Source organism: Myotis yumanensis, unplaced genomic scaffold, assembly GCF_028538775.1.
Source record: "Myotis yumanensis isolate MYYU_CA2020_CCGP unplaced genomic scaffold, mMyoYum1.0.hap1 SCAF_3, whole genome shotgun sequence".
Taxonomy (NCBI): Eukaryota; Metazoa; Chordata; class Mammalia; order Chiroptera; family Vespertilionidae; genus Myotis; species Myotis yumanensis.
In genome coordinates, this window is record NW_027223754.1 from 87,307,677 (window position 1) to 87,335,039 (window position 27,363).

General features: G+C 43.1%; 1 protein-coding gene across 3 annotated transcripts in view; it reads left to right on the forward strand.

Annotated features, from left to right (window-relative positions):
* FNDC3A (fibronectin type III domain containing 3A) overlaps positions 1 to 27,363 on the forward strand; it is a 202,616-nt gene that overhangs the window by 12,928 nt on the left and 162,325 nt on the right. For 2 of the 3 annotated variants that reach the window (XM_070409066.1, XM_070409065.1), the window contains exon 2: positions 18,197 to 18,435. The exons of the other annotated variant lie outside the window; for it this stretch is intronic. The gene's annotated coding sequence lies outside the window, so the exon portion shown is untranslated. The remainder of the gene's footprint in view (positions 1 to 18,196; positions 18,436 to 27,363) is intronic. 3 annotated transcript variants of the gene reach the window in all.

Sequence of the window (27,363 nt, forward strand, 5' to 3'; positions counted from 1 at the left end):
AATTCTGTCTGGGTGAGACAGAGGGCTGCTGGAGGCCCAGGTGTTCCTTTTATATGGCCCACACATGGACTTACTTGCTGAAGAATGCACTTGCTCTCACCTCTAGCACTGGGTAGCAGCTGGAAAAGCACCAGGGACATATGGGGAGAAACAATGTTTGGCTTCAAGGTGAGGGCTGGAGGGGCAGCACTCTTTACCATTTAGTTAATTTGTTGAGTCCTCCCAACAGAGGGGTGCCAAATTCTTTTGCTGAGCCCGCCTCCTACTCAGCAGTCAGGTGCCAAATCTGAGACTCCATCAAACTCACCCCACCCTGGTGATTCCCTGAGAATCTACCCTACCCAACTTGCACACAGGCTGGAACCTCTTTCAGCAGCTATTATAAGTAGTTGTCCTCAACCCATGCTATTAGACATTCCAAAAACCTCTGAAAAGTCCACAAACCCCAAACAAGCAGCACTTGCATCATTATGCCACTGTGCCCCTTGTTAAGTGGCCCCAGCCTTGCACCAGTGGCCGTTTGGCATTGGTTTGAAGCATAGCCTCTCTGAGGCACATCCAAGCCCAGCACAGGCAGCTATCAACTGTGGATCACTTTGTAGCTTTTATAGGTGGCGCCAAGCCAGAAACAGGCAGGTTTGCACCAGAGTCCTTCCCAAGATTCCTCAGAATCAGCATACCCAGTGATTAGCTTCACATCACACCAGAGTACCACTCAGTTAGCTCTACAACAACACACATGAAGGGTGGACTTAATGGGCACCAAAGCCCTGCAACAGCAAATCCCATTCTGTTGGGTCAGTCCACACAACCATTCATCTGCTGTAGTTCTGGCCAGTCCTCAGCCAATCAGCCTGAAGATCAGTTCTATCCACTGATGTACCGAAAGCAGTTAAGGCTCAAACACAACCGGAGAGCATACACAGCCCACACAAGGGATACCCTGAAGCACCTGCTCAGGTGACCACAGCTTCTGTGCCACTGGGTTTCACAGGACACCTACTACATAAGGCCACCCAGCCAAGACTTAGGAAAAGGAGAAGATCTACCTAATAGGTAAAAACAAAGAGAAGCTGCCAGAATGAGATAAACATGTCCCAAATGAAAGGATAGGACTCCAGAAGAAAGAAAAAAACTAAGCAAAAGGGAGGCAAGCAATCTAACCAGATACATAGTTCAAAACACTGGTTAGAAGGATGCTCCATGAATTTAGGGGAAAAAGAGATGAGCTCAATAAGAAAGTTAGGAAATATTAAAAAGGACATAAAAGCCCTGGCTGGATAGTTCAGTTGGTTAGAGCATTGTCCCAATATTCCAATGCTGTGGGTTTCATTCCTGGTCAGAGGACGTACAAGAATCAGCCAATGAATGCATAAATAGTTGGAACAACAAGTTGATGTTTCTCCCCCCCCCCCCATCTCTAAAATAATCAATCAATTAAAAAACACGCACATAGAAACCATAAAAAGAACCAGTCAGAAATGAAGAATATATTACATGGAATCAACAGAAGACTATATAAAGCAGAAGATCTAATCCGTGATTTGAAAGACAATGTAGCAGAAAACACCCTATCAGAACAGCAAAAAGAAAAAGAAAAGATTGTTTAAGGCAGCAGTCGCCAACTGGTGGTCCACGGACCACTGATGGTCCATGAGGTCTGAAAGGTTGGCGACCGCTGGATAAGGAAACCTTTGGAACAGTGGTTGCCAACTGGTGGTCCTTGGACCACTGATGCTCTGTGAGATACAAAAGGTTGGCAACCGCTTCTTGGACCTCTCAGACAGCTTCAATCCTGAAAAGGTTCACACGATAGGTGTGCCAGAAAGAGAAGAGAGTGAGCAAGGAATTGAAAACCTATTTGAAGAAATAATGATGGAAAACTTAATCTGGTGAAGGAAATAGACACACAAGTCTAGGAAGTGCAGAATTGCAAACAAGATGACTCCAAAGAGGCCCACATCAAAACAAATCATAATTAAAATGCCAAAAGTTAAACACAAAGAGAATCTTAAAAGCATCAAGAGAAAGGTAGGTAGTTACATACAAGAGAGCTCCCATAAGACTGCCAGCTGATTTCTCCAAGCCAGAATGGATTGGCATGAAATTTTCAAAGTGATGAAAATTAATGACTTACAGCCCAGATAACTCTACATAGCAAGGCTATCATTTAGAATCAGAGAAGTGATAAGGAGTATTCCAGACAAGCAAAAGCTAAAGGAGTTCATCACCACTAATGCAGTATTACAAGAAATGTTAAAGGCTCTTCAAGAAGAAGAAAAAAAGATTAAAAAATATGAATATTAAAAAGGCAGTAACCACATACCTACCAATAATAAGTTAAATGCTTCGATCAGGAGACTGGGTGGCTGAATGGATAAGAATACAAGACCCATAGATATGCTGCCTCCAAGAGACTGGCTTTAGATCCATATACATGTACAAAGTAAAAGGGTAGAAACAGATATTTAATGCAAGTGGAAATGGGGGGAAAAAACCTGTAGTAACAATATTTACATCAGATAAAATAAGCAACAAAGGACATTACATAACGATAAAGGGATCAGTTTATTAAGAGGATATAACTGTTGTAAACTGTAATGCACCCAATGCAGGAGCACCTAAATATATTAAAGCAAATATTGAGGGACGTAAAGGGAGAGATTGATAGTAATACAGTCACAGTATGGGACTTTAACAGCCCATTTATACCTATGGGTAGATCATCCAGATAGAAAGTCAACAAAGAAACAGTGAGTGACCATATATGATACATTATAACAGACTGATTTAATTGGTATTTTTAGAACATTTAACCCCAATGAAGCAGAGTATACATTCTTTTCAAGCATATATGCAACATTTTCGAGGATAGACCATGTTAAGCCACAAAACAAGTCTTAGTAAATTTAAGGAGATTGAAATTACACCAAGTTTCTTCAGTCACAATGGTATAAAATGAAATCAGTAACAAAAAGAATACAGAAAAACACACAAACACATGGAGGCTAAAAAACGTGTATTAAGCAATGAATGGGTTAACAACAAGATCAAGGAAGAAATAAAAAGTTACCTTGAGACAAATGAAAATAAAAACACAACAACTCAAAATATATGGGACACAGTGAAAGCAGATCTAAGTGGGAAATTCATAGCAATGCAGGCCTAACTTAAGAAATAAGAAAAATCTTAAATAGTATAACCATACACCTAAAATAACTAGAAAAAGAACAACAACTGAAGGAAGGAAATAATAAAGACCATAGTCTGAAATAGAGTCTCAAAAGCAAAACAAAAGATCAATGAAACCAAGAGCTGGTTCTTTGAAAAGGTAAACAAAACTGGTAAACCTTTAACCAGACTCTTCAAGAAAAAAAAGAGAGGACCCAAAACTGATACCACAGAAATAGGATTATTAGAAAATACTACAATAATATGACAACCAGAGGCCCGGTGAATGAAATTCGTGCTTTTGGGGTGGGGGGGTGTCCCTCAGCCCAGCCTGTACCCTCTCCAATCTGGGACCCCTCAGGGGATGTCCGACTGCCGATCCACAGGGATCGGGCCTAAACCGGCAGTCGGACATCCCTCTCACAATCCAGGACTGCTGGTTCCCAAACACTTGCCTGCCTGCCTGCCTAATTGCCCCTAACAGCTTCTGTTCGCCAGCCAGATCACCCCCTAACCACTCCCCTGCCGACCTGGTCATCCCCAACTGCCCTCCCCTGCTGGCCTGGTCCCCCGCAACTGCCCTCTCCTGCCGGCCCAGTCAGCCCTAACTACCCTCCCCTGCCGGCCTGTTTGCCCCTAACCACCCTCCCCTGCAGGCCTGGTCACCCCCAACTGCCCTCCCCTGCTGGCCTGGTCGCCCCTAACTGTCCTCTCCTGTTGGCCTGATTGCCCACAACTGCCCTCCCCTGCCGACCATCTTGTGGCTATGGGTGCCACCATTTTTGAGGGTGTGACAGTCACTTAGGATATTCCCTCCTTATTGGCTGTGGGTGCCACCATCTTTGCAGCCTGCTGCTCAGTCGTTTGGTCATCCCTCACTAAGCCCCCTGTTGGCCTGGGGTCACCCCACACAGCCTGCTGCTCATTCGTTTGGTCGTCTCTCACTAACACCCCTGCTGGCCTGGTTGCCCCACGCAGCCTGTTTGGTTGGGATGGTCGCTTAGGCTTTTATATATATAGATAAGTAGGACAAACGAAGAAATGGATACATTTTTAGAAATACAATCTTCTGAGACTGAATCAAGTAGAAACAATATATGAACAGACCAATTATTACCAACAAAATTGTATCACTAATATGAAGATATATACATCCTTATGTTCATTGCAATATTATTTATTATTTATACCCAAGCTATGGGAGCATATATCAATGGATGATTGGATAAAGAGGTACATATATACAATGGAATATTACTCGGCCATAAAAAAGAATGAAATCTTACCATTTGTGACAACATAGATGGACCTTGAGAGTCCATTATTATGTTAAGTGAAATAAGTGAGACAGATAAAGACAAGTACCCATATGATTTCACTCAAATCTGGAATCTGAAAAACAAATGAACAAACAAAACAGAAAGAAACTTACAGATACAGAGAACAAACTGATGGTTACCAAGTAGGAGGGTGCTTGTGGGGTGGGTGAAAAAAGTGAAGGGATTAAGGAGTATGAATGGGAAGATAACAAGTCACAGAGATGCCCAGTACACCTGAGGGAACATAGTAAATAATCCTATCTTATATGATAATCTTATATAATAAAAGGGTAATATGCAAATCGACTGAACCACGGAACGACTGGTTACTATGACGCGCGCTGACCACCAGAGGGCAAACACTCAATACAGGACCCAAAGGCTGAGTGCCGCTCAGCCACAAGCTAGGCTGACAGCTGGTGAGCACAGCGGCGACGGTGGGGAGCGGGCCTGAGCCATCAGTCACACATTCCCCAAGGGCTCCCGGACTGCTAAAGGGCACAGGCTGGGCTGAGGGACCCCCTCCTCCTCCCTGAGTGCACAAATGTCATGCACCGGGCCTCTAGTAATGTAATAAATATGTATGGTGTCAGATGGATCTTCACCTTTTTTCATCCACCATATTGGAAGGATCACTTTGTAAGTTATAAATGTCTAACCCCTATGCTAAGAACCTGAACCTATATAATTCAATGTCAACTGTAATTGAAATATTTTAAAAAATTTTTAACTGTCAATCAAGGATTCTTTACTCAGCAAAATTATCTTTCAAGAACAAAGGCAAAATAAAGCCTTTTCAAACATAGCAAAGCTGAAGGAATTCATTGCCTTCAATCCTTGCTAACACTAAAGTTATGTGGAGTCCTTAAGAAGAAGAAAAATTAAACTATATGAATATCTGGATCTATAGAAAGGAATGTGGAACACTGGAAATGGTAACTATATGGGTAAGTATATAAGGTTCTATTTAGATATCTTTATAAGACAATTGACTGTTTAATGTAAATATAATGGTTGCAGGGTTTATAACATATAAATTAAAATCTACACTAATAAAAGAGAAACATGGTAATTAGCGTACAACCGCTACCCTTTTCATTGGCTAATCAGTGAGTATATGCAAATTAACTGTCAGCCAAGTTGGCGGCCGGCAGCCAGGCAGCTGGAAGCGAACATGAGGCTTGCTTGCTGCAGTGAAGGAGGACTCCAACGTTCCCCGCCTCCGCTGCCGGCCTCTGAGCTGCAACTCTAAGAAACTTTGTAACAAATATAGAAGCTAAACAAAACCCCAGGATCTCAGAGCTGGAGTTATACATTGTTTCGATTATAGAACGCAAACAAACCAGCAGAAGCCTCAGAGCTAGAGCCAGAGCTAAAGCTGGCCCAGAATAAAATTTAAAAAAGAAAAAAAAAGGAGCAGTTGGGAGCTTCAGTCAACAACCACCAGCCTGAAAGCAGCCCTCATCCCCTCATCCAGGCTGGCCAGGCACCCCAGTGGGGACCCCCACCCTGATCCAGGACACCCTTCAGGGCAAACCAGCCGGCCCCCAGGCCTCTATCCTATATAGTAAAAGGGTACTATGCCTCCCAGCACCGGGATCAGCAGAGCCTCGAGGCCTCCTGGCACTGGATCAGCGTGATAGGGGGCAGCGCCCAAACCCCCTGATTGCCCTGAGACTCTGTGTGTGATAGGGGGCGGGGCCACAACCTCCCTATCCGCCCTGCTCTGTTCATGACAGGGGAAGGCGCCCCAATCCCCTGATCACCCTGCGGCTCTGTGTGTGACAGGGTGCGGCGTCCCAACCCCCTGATCGGCCCTGCTCTGTGACAGGGTGCGGCGCCCCAACCCCCACCCCCCCCCCACAGGCCCTGCTCTGTGTGTGACAGGGTAGAGCCATAACCTCCCCATTGGCCCTGCCCTGAGTGTGACAGTGGCGGTGCCCCAACCCCCTGATCGGCCCTGCTCTGTGGGTGATAGAGGGCGGCGCCCCAACCCCCTGATCTGCCCTGCTCTGTGTGTGACAGGGGTCGGTGCCCTAACTCCCCTATTAGCCCTACTCTGTGAGTGACAGGGGCGAGCTCCCCAACCCCCTGATGGGCCCTGCTCTGTGCATGACGGGGCAGCGCCCAACCCCCTGATTGGCCCTGCTCTGTGTGTGACGGGGTGGCGCCTCAACCTCCCCATCGACCCTGCCTTGAGTGTGACAGGGGGCAGTGCCCCAAACCCCCAATCGGCCCTACCCTGAGCATGACTGAGGGTGGCATCGCAACCTCCCGATCCGCCCTGCTCTGTGCATGACGGGGCGGCGCCCCAACTCCCCAATCAGCCCTGCTCTGAGCCCGACCAGGGGCTGCACCTAGGGATTGGGCCTGTCCTCTGCCACCCAGGAGCAGGCCCAAGCCAGCAAGTTGTTATCTCCCGAGGGGTCCCAGACTGCGAGAGGGCACAGGCCGGGCTGAGGGACCCCCCCCTCCCCTCCCCCGAGTGCACAAATTTTTGTGCACTGGGCCTCTAGTCCTATATAATAAAAGTCTAATATGCAAATAGACCAAATGGTGGAAAGACCGGTCACTATGATGCTCATTGACCACTGGGGGCAGACGCTCAATGCAGGAGCTGTCCCCTGGTGGTCAGTGTGCTCCCACAGGGGAGTGTCACTCAGCCAGAAGCCGGGCTTATGGCTGGCGAGTGCAGCGGCGGTGGTGGGAGCCTCTCCTGCCTCCGTGGCAGCACTAAGGCTGTCCAACTGCTGGCTTAGGCCTGCTCCCCCCCCCCAGGCCTAAGCCATCAGTCGGACATCCCCCAAGGGCTCCCAGACTGCAAGAGGGCGCAGGCCGGGCTAAGGGAACCCCTCCCCCCCACCCCGAATGCACAAATTTCGTGCACCGGGCCTCTAGTATATAATAGCACAAGGAAGAGGAGAAATTGCAGGTATATTATTGTAAGGTTTTCTGATACTTATACCTGGAGTAGTATAAGTTAAACTTATACTACTTATATGGTAATAAATTAGATTATGAAAAGTTAGACTGTGGTAAGTTTAACATGTATATTATAAACCCTAGAGCAACCACTAAAGTAACAAAACAAAGAATGATACTTTATATGACAACAAGAGAGATAAAATGACATAAGAAGAAATTATCCAAGACAAAACAAATAAAGAGGGAAAAGGGGATGAAGAACACATGGGACAAAAAGAAAACAAATAGGATGGCAGATTTAACCCAATCATATCAATAATCACGTTACATATAAATGGTCTAAACACTGATTAAAAGGCAGAGATCATTGTATCCTATTTTTAAAAAATCAGAAACCAAGTATATCACAAGAGTTCCACTTTAAATATAAATACACATATCTATTAAAAGTAAAATGTTTGAAAATATTTACTGTGCTGCCCTGGCTGGTGTGGCTCAGTTGGTTGGGCATCACCCTGTGCACCAAAAAGGTTGCTTGTTCCATTCCTAGTCAGGACACATGCCCAGGTTGCAGGCTTAATTCCTGGAGGGGAGTGTGCAGGAGGCAGCCCATTGATGCATTTGTTCTCACATAGATACTTCTCTCCCTCTCTCTGTCTCTCTAAAAAAAGAATCAATTTAAGAAAGAACATATTTACTGTGCTAACCCTATGCAGAAGAAAGCTAGAGTGACTAGATTAGATTAGAAGTTAGATTTCACAGCAAAGATAACTACTACCAGGGATAAAGAGGGTCATTTCATAATAATAATGGGATTAATTCATCAGGAGGACATAATCCTAAATTTTTATGAATCTAATAAAAGAGTCAAATTACATAATAGAATTGCAAAGAGAGATAATATGCAATTTTAGATTCCAATATCCCTCTCTTAATAATTGATAGAACAAGTAGAATGTAAAACCTAAAAGAATAAAATTTCATGAATAAAACAGAAGAAAAATTTTGTGACTTGTATTAGGCAAAGATCTCTTTATTTTTTATTTTTATTTATTTTTAAAAACGTTTTTATTGATTTCAGAGAGGAAGGGAGAGGGAGAGAGAAGCATCAGTGATGAGAGAGACTCATTGATTGGCTGCCTCCTGCACACCCCCAGCTGGGTATCGAGCCCACAACTGGGGCATGTGCCCTTGACCAGAATCGAACCTGGGACCCCTCAGTCTGCAGGCTGACTGAGCCGAAGGGCTAGGCAAAGATCTCTTTAGATACAGCACCAAAAACAACAAAATAACAAATTGATAAGCTGCACTTTATCATAATTAAAACTGCTCTTATCTGTGTTAAGAGAACACAGATAAGCCACTGGGAGAAAATCTTAGTAAACCACTTGATAAAGGACTGGTATCTGGACTATATAAAGCACTATCAAAACTGAGTAATAAGAAAACAAAACAACTCAGTAACAAAATGGGCCAAAGTATTGAACAGATCCTTAACCAAAAAGCTATAGGGTGGAAATAAACACATGAAAACATGTGTAACAATTATTGAAATGAAAACTTGGGATTACAAATAGTAAGAAAATTTGGAGGTTGATGGGTAGGTTTATTATCTTGATTGTAGTAATGGTGTTATAATGTGTTTATTCATGTGTCAAAATTTATCAAGTTGTGCACTTTAAACATGTTCATTGATATATGTCAGTTATAACTCAGTAAAGCTATTTTAAAAATCTAGAGTAGTTGCTATTCTGTATTTGCTGGATACATGTTTGTTTAATACATTTAACTAATATCTCTGCCATTTCCCAAAAACATTTCAAAGTTCTGTTTTTTCTTAAACCTATAGGAAATAGTAGCTTCAATCTGAGAGGAAAATTGATTTGGCTCATAGTATATTGATTTGAATGAAATATCCAAGGGCAATTTCGAAGACCTCATTAAACTTGACTACTTTATAAACACGTTCTTCTCCTTAAGGAAACTATATTTTATCTATTTATAGTTGAAGAACAGGAATGTATTCACATATGGGATGGGGCATTCAACAATGAAGCAAACCTTACCTTGTTATCAACTTGACATCATTATCACTTAATACCTATGTCCTGTGCCCTCTCACAGTCTGGAACCCCTTGCTCCTTACCGCCCACCTGATTGCTGCTCCCTACCGCTTGGCTCACTGCTCCTTACTGCTGCCACGGAGGTTCCTGCCACCTCCACTGCACTCGCCAGCCGTGAGCCCGGCTTCTGGCTGACAAGCACTCCTCCTGTGTGAGCGCATTGAAAACCAGGGGACAGCTCCTATGTTGAGTATCTGCCCCCTGGTGGTCAGTTCATAGCGACCAGTCATTCCACCGTTCGGTCGATTTGCATATTAGGGTTTTATTATATAGGATATTCACTATTCCATACTTTGTTTCTCCATGACTATTCTGTAACTACCAATTTGTACATCTAATTCCCTTCCCCTTTTTTGCTTATACCCAAAACCTCCCTCCCATCTGGCAACTGTCAAAATGTTCTCTGTATCTATGAATCTGTTTCTGTTCTACGTGTTCATTTATTTTGTTCTTAGATTCCACATTTAAGTGAATACATCTGGCATTTGTTTTTCTTCGACTTATTTTCCTCAGCACAATACCCTCTACGTTCATACATGTTGTTACAGATAGCAAGATACTCTTTTTTGTGACTGAATCATATTCCATTGTACATATGCAATTCTTCTTATCTATTGATGGATACTTAAGTTGCTTTCATATCTTGGATATCTATAATAATAAAAGCAAAATATGCAAATCAAACAAACAGCTGAACAGCAGAACTACTGTATAGACGACCTTCTGGACGACCTCGCTATGACATGCACTGGCGCCAGGCCAGCCAAGGCAGGTGCGATACGATTGGTCAGGGGGCCCCGCCATCGCCCCATGATCACCCCACAAAGGGAGGCCTAGGCCACCCTCTGCAGGGCAATTGATGGGGGCTCCACGATTGATTGTCCCAAAGGGGGAGGCCCAGGCCACAGGTTGGGAGGGGCGATTGATCATGGGGGGTTCTGCAATCACCCCAAAGAGGGAGGCACATGCTACCCAGCTGGCGGCACTGTGGTGAGTGGGCAGGACCTCCCTCTGCTGGGCTATCAATCGCAGAGCCCCGCATTCGATCACTCCAAAGAAGGAGGCCCAGGCTACTCGGCCGGCGGTGCTGCGGCAGGTGGGAAGGGCTTCCCTCTGCTGGGCAATAGAACATGGGTTGCGAGAGGGCGCAGGCTGGCCTGAGGGACACTCCCCCCCGTGCTTGAATTTTGTGCACTGGACCTCTAGTTGTAAATAATCTATATAATAAAAGCCTAAGCTACCATTATGGCAGAACGACTGGTCACTATGATGCGCACTTACCACCAGGGGGAAGACGCTCAACGCAGGAGCTGCTCCCTGGGTGGTCATTGTGCTCCCACATAGGGAGTGCCGCTCAGCCAGAAACCAGGCTCATGGCTGGCGAGTGCAGCGGCGGTGGCAGGAGCCTCTCCCTCCTCCACAGCAGTGCTAAGGAGCAGTGAGCTGAGTGGTAAGGAGCAGCGAGCAGGCAGGCAGTAAGGAGCGAGGGGTCTGGACTGTGAGAGGGATGTCTGACTGCCAACAGGCTGACATTTCCCCAAGGGGTCCTGGACTGCGAGAGGGCGCAGTTGAGAAATCAACTGACAGTCTTATGGGAGCTTCCTTGTACGTAAATAACTGCTTTTTTCTTGCTGCTTTTTTCTAATCCTCACTCAAAGATATGTTTCTATTGATTTCAGAGAGGGAGGGAGAGGGAGAGACAGAGACAGAGAGAGAGACATTGATGTGAGAGGGACACATAAATTGGTTGCCTGCCATATGCACCCCAACTGAGGATTGAATCCACAATCTGCATATGTTCCCTGACCAGGAATCAAACTTACAATCTTTTGGTGTACCAGATGATACTCCAATTCACTGAGCCACACTGGGCAGGGGTCTCTTGCTACTTTTAAGATTCTCTCTTTGAGTTTAATCTTTGGCACTTTAATTTTGATGTTTCTTGGTGCAGGCCTCTTTGGGTTCATCTTGTTTGGGATTCTCTGTGCTTCTTGGACTTGTATGTCTGTTTTCTTAAACAGGTTAAGGAAGTTTTTTGTCATTTTTTTCGGCTAGCTTTTCTTGCTCTGTCTCTTATCCTTCCAGCTCCCCATGATATGAATGTTGGTACTATTGAAATTGTCTTAGTGGTCCCTTATACTTAGTGGCCTCTTAGTGGTTCCATTTTTTTTATTATTATAGTGGCCCAGTGCATGAATTCGTGCACATTGAAAGGCAGTTAATTAGAAGAAATATTTTAATAACGCTATTTGCCCTTTCTCTATAATAGAAGTGTCAACCAAATTCACAATCGACAATGACAGATCGAAACACTGTGTGATTAGCGCCAGCGAGAGCTTTATATGTATTGCGCATGTGCGAGTCAACTTAGCCTTTTATAGATATAGAATAAACTTGCTTAATTAGACCTGCTTTCTGATGTAACTAAACTTTTCCAGCCCAGTGAAGCACCCCAGCTTCTCTTTCAGGTAATTGTCAGCAACATAGCAGTAAATATCAACATGAAGCAGATTATTATTGTAGATCACACAGAGAGAACAAAGGGTAAAATATTTAACTGCAGCAGTGTTTGACTATATTCTGTGCAGTGAGGAAAACCTGAAGTCATTTTTAAGGTCCACCATTTCTTCTTTTCAGTCGGGTCAAGTTTCTAAGCTTTCTAAATCTCCATTTTCCAGCTAATGAAAAGAAGATAGGATTCTACCGAGTCTCCTATCTACCAACAATTACTCCAGGACTTCTGTGAGGATCAAATGAGATGAGGCATGGGAAAACACTTCACAGGCATTTGGTTAAAGTGTGAAATATTTGCCTTTGGCTGTAAAGCAAGTTGTGATTCTGGGCTGAAGAAACTGCAAGGAGGCTAGTTGTCACTAGGGAGAGGAAGCCAGGCATTGCTACGTGATGTCATTACCCAGCACCCAAGTGACTGTTCAGGGCTGGGTTGGATGTGGGCCACGTTTTGTACCATGGGGTCTTAGCAGCGATTTGGTGGGGTGTTGCTCCGGGGTGGTGGCGGGGCCTGTGTTCCCCTTGGGGGAAGCCGAGTGTTGCTTTGTTGGTGTCAGTTCTGCACGCCGATTCTTTGTAAATGGCAAGTGCGCATCACGGCAGCTCCTGTGTTGAGTGCCTGCCCCCTGGTGGTCAGTTTGCATCATAGCGACTGGTCGTACGGTGCGAGGGACACTTAGCATATTAGCCTTTTATATATATATGTGTGTATATATATATATATATATATATATATAGACTAGAGGTCCAGTGCACAAATTTGTACACGGGGGAGGGGCCGTGGGCAGTTGGCAGGCTGGCTCTGCCCCCTGGTCCAACTCCCGGTCCAACTCTCGGTCTAGGGGACAATTTGCATATTAGCCTTTTATTATATTGGATTGTTTTTGCTGTTCTGAATGGGTATTTTCTGCTCCCTTATCTTCCAAATCTCTGATTTGTTCTTCTGCTTCATCTAATCTACTGTTGATTCCTTCTAATGTATTCATTTTATCTATTGTATTCCTCATTTTTTACTTTTTTAAAAGTTTTCTATCTTCATTTTTATGTTTCTTATATCTTTAATGAAATTCTCATTTCATTTCTCTATTATTCCCCTAAGTTCTTTCCATTTTGTTTAGTTCTCATTCTGGAGTTTTGTTCTGTTTTTCCATTTGGAATATATTTTCTTATCTCCTCATTTTGGCTACCTCCCTGTGTTTGTATCTATGTACTAGGTAGAGCTGCTATGTCTCCCAGTCTTGGTATAGTGACCTCATGTAGTAAGTGTCCTGAAGGGCTCATTGGTGCAGCCTCTCCAGTCACTCCAAGTACACCCCCCCAAAATGTCCTGTGTACACACTCCTGTGGTAGTTGCACTTTGATTGCTATTGATATGTTAGTTGGAAGAATTTACCTGCAGGCTGAGCGGCTATGAAGATTGGCCATAACAACCATGGAGGATCTGCTGTCCAGGGGCTGATCCCATGAGGAGATCTCACTTCAGCAGGGCTCAGGTACTGAGTTGACTTCAGAGTGTGTTGCACATGGAGGTGCTTGGGTGGTGTTTCGTTGTAGTTTGAAACCATCTATAGTGTTCACTGATTCTGGGGCCTCCTGGGATGTACAGGTCAAGGTCAACCACCACCTATGCCCTGCCTGGGGTTACCTGTCATGAACTGCAAAGTGATCTGTAGATGGCTGCTACTTGTGCTGGGATTGGCCCAGAAGAGACCAAGCTGTGAACCAAGCTTGGCTACCACTAATGCTGGACCTGGTGCCAAACAGCAAGAATTACGGGATACAAGCCAGATGCTGCTTGTTTGATCGATTTTAGTAAAGTCAGAATGAACCAAGACAGACCATTTGTATGGAATAGCCATTAGAAACAGCTTAAGTGGGCCTTCAAGTTGGGTGGGGAAGAATTCCAGAGAATCACCTGAGGGGCCTAACAATGTTAGCCTTGTTGATGGAGATTCAGATCTGGTGCCCGCCTGCTGCCTCTGTGGGCAGGGCTCAGCAAAGGAATTATGGTCTCTGCCAGCACTTGTGTCTGGGAATAAGTTGCCCAGCCCTTGCCTTGATGCCAAACAATTTAGTTTCTACCTTTATGTCCCTGGCACCTTTTGAGCTGCTGTCCTGGTGCTAGAGCTAAGTCTGACTCAGTCCAAGTAAATCTGTGGGCCCTTTAAGTGGAATTCTTGGGACTCCAGCAGCCCTTTGTTGAACTCAGCCACAGTGTCCGCTGGCTTTTACAGCCAGAAATTATGGGGACTTCTCTTTCTGGTATTGAAACTCTTGGTTGGGGGGCCTGCTGTTGGGCTGGGACCTCTTGCTCCTCAGCTGAGACCTCCACAACCAAAATATCCTTCCTGATTTTGAGCCGCATCTCCTACCAGTCTTGATGTAACTTCCTTTTTATATCCATAGTTATAGGACTTGATTTCAGGTGGCTGTAAGTGATATTTTTCTGTAATTTAGTTGTAATTTAATATAGTTGTGGGAAGTTTCAAGTATTACATTTACCTATGCCACCATCTTGACGAAGCCTAATGTTTTCTAAATTACCTACATTGAGTGACTCAATATATCAAGATGATAAGATTCATTAGTTATACCTATACTAGAGGCCCAGTGCACAAAATTTGTGCACTTGATTCGGGGTTGTCCCTCAGCCCAGCCTGCACCCTCTCGCAATCTGGGAGCCCCCGAAGAGGCTCCCGCCACTGCTGCTGCTCTCGCTAGCCATGAGGCCGGCTTCTGGCTGAATGGCGCTTCCCCTGTGGGAGCCCACTGACCACCAGGGGGCAGCTCCTGCGTTGAGTGTCTGCCCCCTGGTGGTCAGTGCGCGTCATAGTGACAAGTCATTCTGCTGTTCTGTCAATTTGCATATTAGCCTTGTATTATATAGGATGGTCTAGTTATTGTCACCTTAAAGGACAGGCATAAATTATTGTTTTTAAAAACATTTTATAGGAATCACGACACTCAAATAGAAAATAATTAAGGTTAAAAGAGGTTTTAAAAGACATGAAAGCTAATGGTAATGTGTGCATTTAGTATGAATTTTGATTCAAACAAATTTTAAAAAATAATGAGAATTTGAAATTTGAACACAGCATATTTGATGAACTAAGGAATTATTTATTTTTACTTTTAGGTAATTTTTTTATTGGTTATTTTTTCCTTGCTGACATTTTGTTATTATGTCTTACATTTTTAATAGTCTACAATGTTTATATTTACACTCTGAATCATTAATGACATTATTGTGGTTATGTCGCTTTGTTGTGTGTGGTTTTTTTTAATTCTGAGGATATGTTGTTGTTGATTTTTTTTTTTTTTTTTTGAAGCACATAAGTTATCTGGTTTCACAGGTTCATGTCTGGAGAAGAATTTTGCCCCAGGATGAATTATACCCTCAGGCAATGAATGTATTTTGCATGCAAGAAGGACATGAATTTTGGAGGGCCGGAGGAAGAATGTATGAACTAAATTTTGTGTCCTTCTGATATGGATAGGTTGAACCCTTAAGCTTGTTGTGATGGTATTAAGAGGTGGAGCCTTTGGGAGGTAATTAGGTTTAGATGAAGTCTGAAGGGTGGAGTTCCATGATGGGGTTAGTGCCCTTATAATCTAAAAAGAGGAAGAGTGACCAGAGCTCCCTCTCAGCCCTGTGAGGATACATCAAGAAAGTGGCTCTTACTTAGCAAGCCAGGAAGAGGGTCCTCACCAAAAACCTGATGATGCTGGCACCCAGACCTTGGACTTTCCAACCTCCAGAACCATGAGAAATAACTGTCTGTTCTTTAAGCCACCCAGTCTGTGGTATTTTATAGCAACTGGAGCAAAGTTTGCAAATATTTTTTCCCATTCTGTAGGTTGTCTTTTCACTCTGTTGAATGTGCCCTCTGATGCACAAAAAATTTCAAGTTTGATATAGTCCCATTTTCATTTTTGCTTTTATGGTCTTCACTTTTGGTGTTATATCTAAGAAGTCTTTATCAAGTCTAATGCCATAAAGCATTTTTCATGTTTTCTTCTTGAAGCTTTATAATTGTAGGTCTTAGACTTAGGTCTTAATTCCATTTTGAGTTAATTTTATATATGGTGTAAGTTGCAGGTCCAACTTTTTTCTTTATAAGAAGATATGCAGTTTTCCCATCAACATTTGTTGGAGAGACTGTCCTTCCCGTCATGTGGTTTTGGCACTCTTGTTGAATATCATTTGACCATAAACATGAGAGTTTATTTCTGGTCTCTCTATTCTATTCCGTCGGTATATTTATCTGTCTTCATAACAATGCCACACAGTTTTGATTATTGTGGCTTTGTAATGCATCTTGAAATTGGGAATTTTGAATCTTCCTACTTTGCTCTTCTTTTTCAAAATTATTTTGGCTGTTAGGGGGTCCCTTCAGATTCCATATGAAATTTATAATGAATTTTTCTATATCTAAAAAAAAAGCCACTTAGATTTTGACAGGGATTGCATTGATTTTGTAGATTGCTTAGAGTAGTATGGATATCTTAACAATATTCTGTCTTCCAATGGTGAACACAGGATGTTTCCAGAATGTCTTCTTTAATTTTTTAGCAATATTTTGTCAGTTTTCAGTATATAAATCTTTCATCTCCTTGATTAGATTTACTTCTAGGTATTGTATTCTTTTTGATGCAGTTGTAGATTGAATGTTTTTCTTAATTTCCTTTTCAGATTAATTGGCTAGTGTATAGAAATGCAACTGTTGTATTTTGGTTTTATATCTTGCTTTTTTTATTGAATTTGTTTATTGGTTCTAACAAGTTGTGTTTGTTTTTTTGTGTGTTTTTTTGTTTTAATCTTTAGGATTTTCTACATATAAGATGATGTTATCTGTGAACAAAGATAGTTTTACTTCTTCCTTTCCAAGTTGGGTGCCTTTTTTTTTTTTTTTTTCCAGGCCTAACTGCTCTGGCTAGGACTTCCAATACTATGAATGGATGTGGTGAGAGAGTGGACATCTTACCTTGTTCCCAATCTTGGAGGAAAAGTTCTCAGTCTTTAGTCACTGAGTATGATGTTAGCCACTGACTTTTAATGTGTGGCCTTTAATATGTTGAGATAATTTCCTTCTATTACTAGTTTGAGTGTTCTTTATTATGAAAGGGCATTGAATCTTGTCAAATGCTTTTTTCTCTATCAGTTTAGATCACCATGTGGTCATTTTAACTTAAAAATTTTTTTATTGACGTATACATGGAAAAGTACGTATATAGGGTGGGGCAAAAGTGGGTTCACAGGTGTGAGTACTCGAAACTGTTTATTCTGGTATTATTATTGATTGGTTATTCTATTATTTTCCATAAGAACAACTTAAATTTATTTTTGTCTCACTCTCTATATCAGTGTATAGCTCAATTCATAATGCAATGGCAGCTACCATATAAATGTCCCAAGTCAAGACATAGAACAGTACCAGCACTCCATAAACTGCCTTCATGCTTCTTCCACTCTCCATCCTTTATTCATCTCCAAAGGCACCTTTTGCTATCTTGACTGTTAATAATATAGATTGGTTTTATTGGTTTTTGAACTTTCTATTTAAAAAGTTGTATAGTATATACTTTTCTGTGTCTGTTTTTCACCCTCCTTAAATTTGTGAAATTTATTCATGTTGTTCCCTGTATCACAAGTTCATTAATTTTCATTGTATAGTTATCCAATTGGATGAATCAGATATGGTTTACTATTTACTGTGGAGGGTTGTTTAGGATATTTATAGTCTTGAGCTATTAAAGAATAACGCTGCTGTGTGCCGTCATTTACTTATCTTTTGGTGCACAAGTGCATGCATTTCTTTCTGGTGTACGCTAGGATCTAATAACTGGATTTTAAATAGGTCATAGAATACTTATATGTTCAACTTTGGTAGATCATATCAAATTGGTTCCCAAAGTGATTTTGAGTTTTCATTCTGTATCAGTGTGCCAATTACTCTGTAGCATCACTAATACTTGATATTGTGATATGGTAGTATTTTATGGTTTTAAATTAGCTTTAGCCTAGTAATAATTTGAGAATCTTTATATATGTAAAACCTGTCTTGAGTTTACAATATTTTGTGAAGAGCGTATTCAGGTCCCTTGACATTTTTTTGTTTCTTTTTTTTTTTTTAAATCAATTTGTAGGAGGCCTGTATATGCCTGGTAGGGTGAAAGTAGGTTTATAGTGGAGGAGAACCAAGATGGCGGCATAGGTAAACACCAGAGACTGCTGCCGCAAACAACCACTTCAAAAACACAACTAAAAGACGGAACAGACATCACCCAGAACCACAGGAAAGCTGGCTGAGGAGAGACTCTTCAACTAGAAGGAAAGAGAACAGCAAACCGAGGCTCAGAGGAGGCGCAGTGTGGAAAATACAAAGGTACCGAGGTGCGCGCGCAAAGCGGGCTGGTGGCTGAGGGCGCGGTTGTCGTTTTCAGTCGGGAGGGAGTCTCAGACTCTGGGTTCCAGATCCGGGCGAGTCTCTAGGGACTCAGACTCAGACGGGAGAAGCAGGATTGTCCGGCATCAGTTGGAATCTGAGGGCAGCTTTCTCTCCGAGGTTTGCAGCGGCTGCCGGGGTTCTGAGAAGCAGAGCCTCTGGGAACGGGACTGAGAGCAGCCGTAACTGCTCCCTCCGCCCACCCTGTTGATCCCGCCCCGCCCAAGCCCTGCGCAGAGCCATTTGCCGGATCGCCTCAGGCAAAGGCTAGATTAGCACCTCCCCAGAGTACAGAAGTTTTCCACACAGCTGATTCTCACAGCCAGTCAGCCTGGGGGTCAAATCCCTCTAGTATTAACTACAACAATCAAGGCTTAACTAGAACAAGACTGCGCACAAAGACCACAAGAGGGTGCACCAAGAAAGCATAAAAAATGCGGAGACAAAAAAACATGACAGAAATGGAGGATATAGAGCTAAAAAACGCAATTTTGAGGGCTTGCAAAAAACTTGAGGAGAGCCTCACAAAAACTAATGAGACCCTCGATGCTACGATAAAGAAACTAGAAATTAAGCATACACGGACTGAAATAAAGAATATTATACCCAATAGCAGACCAGAGGAGTGCAAGAATCAAGCCAAAGATTTGAAATACGAAGAAGCAGAAAACACCCAACCGGAAAAGCAAAATGAAAAAAGAATCCGAAAATACGAAGATAGTGTAAGGAGCCTCTGGGACAGCTTCAAGCGCACTAATATCAGAATTATTGGGGTGCCAGAAGATGAGAGACAGCAAGATATTGAAAATCTATTTGAAGAAATAATGGCAGAAAACTTCCCCCACCTGGTGAAAGAAATGGACTTACAGGTCCAAGAAGCGCAGAGAACCCCAAACAAAAGGAATCCAAAGAGGACCACACCAAGACACATCATAATTAAAATGCCAAGAGCAAAAGACAAAGAGAGAATCTTAAAAGCAGCAAGAGAAAGAAACTCAGTTACCTACAAGGGAATACCCATACGACTGTCAGCTGATTTCTCAACAGAAACTATGCAGGCCAGAAGAGAATGGCAAGAAATATTCAAAGTGATGAATACCAAGAACCTACAACCAAGATTACTTTATCCAGCAAAGCTATCATTCAGAATTGAAGGTCAGATAAAGAGCTTCACAGATAAGGAAAAGCTAAAGGAGTTCATCACCACTAAACCAGTATTATATGAAATGCTGAAAGGTATCCTTTAAGAAGAGGAAGAAGAAAAAGGTAAAGATACAAATTGTGAACAACAAACATGCATCTATCAACAAGTGAATCTAAGAATCAAGTGAATAAATAATCTGATGTACAGAATGAACTGGTGATTATAATGAATCAGGGACATAGAAAGGGAATGGACAGACTATTCTTGCGGGGGAAAGGGGAATGGGAGATTCGGGAAGAGACTGGACAAAAATCGTGCACCTATGGATGAGGACAGTGGGTGGGGAGTGAGGGCGGAGGGTGGGGCGGGAACTGGGAGGAGGGGAGTCATGGGGGGGAAACAAAAGAGGAACAAATGTAATCTGAACAATAAAGATTTAATTAAAAAAAAAAAGAAAGAAAGTAGGTTTATAGTTGTGAATACATGAAACACGGTTTATTTTTCTATTATTATGTATTGTATTATTTTCTGTGGGGAAGCACGGGACTTGGTTGGAATGTCTGTAAGGAGGATTCTTTGAAAGGTTGGGGGGCATCTGAGGGGGCTTTGCTGAAGACGGCAGCCCCTACCTTGACTTTTCCAAACAATTCCAATCCCCTGGGGTGGTTTGCTAGAATCTCTATGTATAGTCTTTAAAGACCTGACCTTGTAGGAGCATATACTTTCTTAAGAATGCTTGCCCTGCTGATTGTATCTCAATGTTAATCTGAGTTCAAGCTGTTACTAAAAAGCCAACAAGGCAGGCGAACAGGACTGCTTTTACCACTGAAGTAAAAGAGTTCCTTAACCCTCTCTTTTACAGAAACCTATGTCACAGAAACCTATGTTCATCTGTCACTCAGGGTCTGCTGGTCAGCCCCGGCAATTTATACAAACAATTGTAAACCTACTTTTGCCCCACCCTGTGTTCTAAATATGTGGTATTTTTCAGTATGTATGTTATAAATATCTTTCAGTCTGATTTGCCTTTTCATTCTCTTAAAGATAATTCTTAGTGAATAGCAGTTATTAACTTTAATGAAGTTCAGTGTATCATTCTTTTTCTCTATGACTTAAGAAATATAATTTATATCCTGTTTGAAAAAAATCTTTCTCTGTCCTACAGTTATTAAGATACTTTTTTGTGTTTTCTTTTAGAAGCTTTTTTTGTTTTACCTTTACATTCAGATATGCAACCTGACATTAATATTTTTAAATAGTTTAATTTGACATTAATTAAAATGTCAGACTTACAGATTTTTTTCACTCAAATTCCTAAAATGTTAAGATTTTATTATGTTATTAGTGGCCCGGTGCATGAAATTTGTGCACATTAAAAGGGAATTAATTAGAGGAAATATTTTAATATTGCTATTTGCCCTTTCTCTATAATAGAAGTGTCAGAGATGAAAGGAAATTAGTAAAATGTGTATGAAAATCTTCCTCCTATCAGGGTCTGGGGCACGCCGTGGGACCAAGAGTCAAGTCCCCGCCTACCCACATGTGCCTCAAAATTGTGCGAGACCCAGACCAGGCCGGCCCCACCCCATTGGGCGAGATCTAGACCCAGTTGGCCCTACCCCTGTCAAGCCCCGCTGAGCGGGGGGCACAGCTTCAGGTCCCCCGGCACCAGGGTGGGAGGCACGGCCTGAGGTTCCCCCAGCCCAGTGCTGGGGTGGAGGGCGTGGCCTCAGGTCCCCCAGTCCAGGGCGGGGGGCATGGCCTCAGGTCCCCCGTCAAGCCCCGCCAGGTTGGGGGCATGGCCTGAGGTCCCCTGTAAAGCCCTGCTGGGCAGGAGGTGCGGCCTGAGGTCCTCCGTCAAGCCCTACCAGGCGGGGTGGTGCAGCCTCAGGTCCCCGGCCCAGCACCATGCAATCTAAGGTTCCTGCTGATCGCTCGTTATGGCTTGTTATGGGAACCCCGCCTCCACTGTGGGTGCAGCCATCTTGTGTTACGGGAACCCTGCCTCTGCTGTGGGCGCAGCCATCTTGTGATGGTATGATGGAGTGAGGGTCAATTTGTATATTACCTCTTTATTATATAGGATTACTACAATGATAGGTGAATATTGATATACAAATTCTATATAATAAAAGCCTGATGTGCAAATTGCTCTCTCAGGCGGTCGTTCAACCAGGAGACCGGGAGTTTGACCGCTCGTTATGACATCCGCTGACCACCAGGGGTCGGCATAGAACATGGTAGACATCGGTGACACGCTGTGACCTCTTGCTGGCTACCTGGGGGCAGTGGTGATGGGGACGGAGGTGCAGTGAGAATGCTGAGTGTCCGCTGAGCTCGCTCTCAATCCCTCTGCTACCCTCCCCCAGTACACCAGGGCTCATGCACCGGGGAAGCCCCCATGCTCAGGTGCTGGGCACCCACGAGGTGCCTGCCCCGCATTCGCGTGGCGTCTTCCCAGTGAGCTGGGCCGAGCCGCTGGGACCACAGGGGCTGGTCGGGCTCCCCATGCAGGAGCTGGTCTGCAAGGCTGGCCAGGAGAGAATGCGCTGCCTGCCTGGCTTCCGTGAAGCACCGCTGGGCGGCCCAGAGGTCCACGCTGCACCCCGGCCCGCAGCATTCGGCTGCGCTCACCACATCTCTGCGTGGAGACTTGGGTGCTGTGACTCAGGCGGAGGGGGGTGTATGCTGCCCAGGGCCCAGAGGATAGCTGGGACCTGCCCTTTTATGCCAGACAGCCGCGCTTCAATTGCCGGCTGTGCATGAATTTTGTGCACCAGGCCTCTAGTTTATACTAATAAAAGGGTAGTATACTAATTAGACTGGGCGTCTTCCAGACAACCATCCAGATGTCCTTCTGGACAAAGCCGCAGCAGCTGCCTGAGGCTCAGGGAAGCCGCGGATGGTGGCTGCTGCTGCCCAGGGCTGGCCCGAGGTGCAGACAAGCCATGGATGGTGGCAGCCACTGCCCAGGGCTGGTCCGAGGCTCAAGCAAGCCACAGATGGTGGCTGCCTCTGTGAGGGCCTGAGGCTCAGGCAATGAGGGCTGAGTGGAGACTCAGGCAAGCCACGGTGGCTGCGAGGGCTGAGGCTCAGGCAGAGGAGGTGTTATAGGGGCATCACCTTGCCTCCCACAGAGGGAAGCCAGAGGCAGCAGCAGCCAGAGGGTGATGGGGGTGGTGTCCTTCCCTGATTGGCTCGTTGCCTCCTGCAGAGGGAGGCCAGACTGCACCGTAGGACCGATCCCCGCCTAAGCCATTAGTAGGACATCCCTAAGGGCTCCCGGACTGTGAGAGGGGTCAGGCCGGGCTGAGGGACCCCCGTCAGTTTTTTGTGCACCGGGCCTCTAGTCTACACTAATAAAAGAGAAAGATGCAAATTGGCCATACCTTCATGATGCCCACCAGCCAATCAGGAGTGAGTATGCAAATTAACCTCATTGCCTCTGTGGAGACTGACAGCAGGGAGGAGGCAGCTCCCAGCACTACACAGCCTGCTTGGCCGTTGCCACTGTGACTGGGGAGCAGGCAAGCATGGCCCGCGGGCAGCTCCCAGCACAGCCTGCTCAGCCGTTGCCGCGGCGACCGGGGAGCAGGCAAGCCCAGCCCGCAGGCAGCACCCAGCACAACCTGCTTGGCAGTCACTGCAGTGTGGAGCAGGCAGGCCCTGCAGAGAGCAGAGAACCATGAGGAGCGGGCCTAAGCCATCAGTATGACATCCCCTGAGGGCTCCCAGATTGGTGAGGGTGCAGGTCAGGCTGAGGGACATACACACACACACATACACACACACACACACACATACCCACACACACACACCATGCATGAATTTCGTGCACCGGGCCTCTATTATAGATATAAACATTGAAATGCTAGAACCATCTTGTAATTGTATACAAAAGTTGATGATTAAAAATTCAAAAATTTTCATGTCAATATTAAATCATGATAACTTGAAATGAGACATAGAGGAGTATTTATTTCATGGAAATTAGCAAATGCAAGAAATCACTCTTTCCCCCTTTTTTATATCAAAGTACATTATCTAAAAAAGTAAAAATAAATGCATAACTTAAAATAAGTGGGTGTGTGTTGTCACAAGATAAGAATGTAGGAAGTGAGTAGTAACACAATTAGAAGAAATAGATTGAAAGAAGGTAACAGTGTTCTCTATGCAAGAATTCAGGAATTTTTAGGTTCTTAAATGTGACATTTCAGTTGCATGACCAAAGTTTTCAATTTGCAAGCTGAAATAAAACCAACTACTTTGCCTATAGTATGATGAATATGGCTATACAATAAATCAATTCTTAAATGAAACCATTTTTAATTGAAACTTTAAATGGATTATTGCTTTACAAAAAATGAAATGAGATAACACTTCACTAGAATGATAATATTGAAACTTAGCATATAGCTTCAGATCCAGTCTATAATAGCAGTGTTTTTGGAATTAATTGGTGGTTCAGGAGAAATTTGTATTTGTAAAGCTTGTATTGTAGTCTTATCACCTCTTGAAAACAAACTATGGTTGTAATTTCAGGATTACTTTCTAAAATTTAAATAATGTGATTTGCAGTTTTAGTAAAACGTATTTAAAATTATCTTATCTAATAAAGAGTGGATATGCAAATTGAGCATCATGCCATAACGGTCACAATGGCTGCTCCCACAGTGGAGGCAGGGATTCTGTAACACAAGATGGCTGCACCCACAGCGGAGTCAGGGATTTCCTAACCCAAGATGACTGCACCCATAGCGGAGGCAGGGATTCCGTAACACAAGATGGCTACGTCCATAGCGGAGGCCGAGTTCCATAACAAGCCTTAATGAGCAAGCAGCAGGGACCTGAGGCTTCGTGACGCTGGGCCGGGGCTGGGGACCTGAGGCTGCATCCCCCGCCTGGTGGGGCTTGATAGGGGACCTCAGGCCGCGCCCCGCCCTGGCACCAGGCTGGGGGACCTCAGGCTGCGCCCCCTGCCCAGCAGAGTTTGACGGTGGACCTCAGGCCACGACCCCCACCCCAATGCCGGGCCGGGGGACCTCAGGCTGCGCCCCCCGCCTGGCGGGGCTTGATGGGGGTGGGATCAGCTGGGTCTCGATCTAGCCCAGTGTGGGTGGGGCCAGCCAGGTCTGGGTCTCGCGCGATTTTGAGGTGCATGTGATGGGCAGGGACTTGACTCTGGTTCCCATGGCGTGCCCCAGCCTCTGACAGGAGGAAGATTTTTATATACATTTTACTAATTTCCTTTCATCTCTGACACTTCTATTATAGAGAAAGGGCAAATAGCAATATTAAAATATTTCCTCTAATTCCCTTTTAATGTGCACAAATTTCGTGCACCGGGTCACTGGTAAATATAATAAAATGACAAAATAAAAATTACCCAATGGTTATTTTTAAAAATTTACTAATTTACAGAAAATGAATTACTTACAAACTTTAACTCTCGTTAATCCTGAGTAGTTAGCTTCCCTAAAGTGTTTCTTCTTAAACTAAATGCAAGAGTGAAAATAATAAATTGACTCATTCCCATTTTATCATTCGTTTGTATATGCCATGGATTAAAATTATTTGACATGATTTAAAGTATTCAGTAATTTTATTGAATTTTAGGAAATATACCAATACAGATTAAGCCAGAAGTTAGATTTGTGTACCCCTTTTCTATATACTCATATATACTCATACACATATATATACAATAGGTAATATTTATATAAATATATATCTGTTACGCTTACATTGCACCTATTTTATGAGAATGTTTTATGTTATGGATTTACATATCAAATCATGAAGTAGATGCCTGTATTGGATATTTTTAAAAATCTTACAAGTTTTTATGTATCTCCATAGAGAATTGTCCTAAGGTTAATCAACTTGTATGAGAGTTTCTGCAAAGACTCAAGATTTTAAATAAATAAAACATTTTCTGTGAACAACTATATATATTCCAACAAATTGGACAATTTGGGCAAAATGGACAATTTCCTAGAATCTTCCCAAATTCAATCAGGAAGAATCAGAAAACCTGACTAGACCTATAAAAACTAATGAAGCAGCAATCAAAAAACTTCCAGCAAACAAAAGTCTTACTACAAATGGCTTCACAGGTGAATTTTACCAAACATTCAAAGAAGAACTGACACCCATCCTCCTCAGATTGTTCCAAAAAATTTTCAAGAAGAAGGAAGACTTCTAAACTCTTTTTACAAGGCCAGCATTATCCTAGTTCCAAACCACATAAAGACACTACACAGAAAGAAAATTATAGGCCAGTATCCCTGATGAACAAAATATTAGCAAATAGGAACCAGCAATATATTATAAAAATCATAAACCATGACCAACTGGGATTTATTTTGGGGATGCAAAGTTGGTACAGTACTTATGAATCAATAAATGCAATACACCACATAAAATGAAGGATAAAAAACACATGAATATATCAATAGATGCAGAAAAGCATTTGACAGAATCCAGCACCCATATATGATAAAAACTCTCACTAAGGTGGGAATAGAGGGGTCATACCTCAACATAATAAAGGCCTACATATGAAAATAATCTACAGCCAACATCATAATGGTCAAAAACTAAAAGCATTTCCCTTAAAACGAGGAACAAAATAGGGATGTCCCCTTTCACTTCTCATTCAACATAGTACTGAAAGTACTAGCCACAGTGATCGGACAAGAAGAAAAAATAAAAGGCATTCAAATTGGAAAGGAGGAAGTAAAGCTATCATTATTTGCAGATGGCATGATATTGTATATAGAAAACCCTCAAGACTCTATCAAAAAGTAATTAATAAATGAATTTGGCAAGCTAGCAGAAAACAAAATTAGCATCCAGAAATTGATGGCATTTTTATATAGCAATGATGAAGTCTCAGAAAGAGAAACTAAAAAAAATAAAAAACAACAATCCCATTGCCTTGGCTGGTGTCACTCAGTGGTTGGAGTGTAGGCCCTCAAACCATAGGGTCGCAGGGTTGATTCCTAGTCAAGGGCATGTACTTGGGTTGCATGCTTGATCCCTGGCCACAGTCAGGATGTTCATGAGGCAACCACGTATCTCTCACATGGATGTTTTTTTCTCTCTGTCCCCCACTCCTCTTTCTACCATTCTCTCTAGAAAATTAGTGGAAAAAATATCCTGGGGTGAGGATTAACAACAAAAATCCCATTTACCATTGCAATAAATAAAACAAGTTTTTACCTTGGAATAAACTTAACCCAAGATGACAAATACCTGTACTCGGAAAATTACAAGATACTGAAAAAAGAAATAGAGGAAGATACAAACAACTGGAAGCATATACCATGTTCATGGATTGGAAGAATTAACATCATTAAAATGTTCACACTAAAGCAATCTATAGATTCATTGTAATCCCTGTTAAAATACCAATGGTATATTTCACAGATCTTGAACAAATATTTCAAAAATTTATATGGAACAAAAAAATGAAAAACTCCAGCAGCCACAGCAACCTTGAAAGAAAAGAACAAAGTTGGAGGAATCATAATACCAGATATCAAGTTATACTGCAAAGCCACTGTAATCAAAACAGCCTGGTACTGTCAAAAGAACAAGCATATTGATCAATGGGACAGAACAGAGAACCCAGAAATTTACCCAAGCCATAATGCTCAATTAATATTTGACAAAGGAGGCAAAAGCACACAATAGAGTCAATTCAATCTCTTTAATAAATA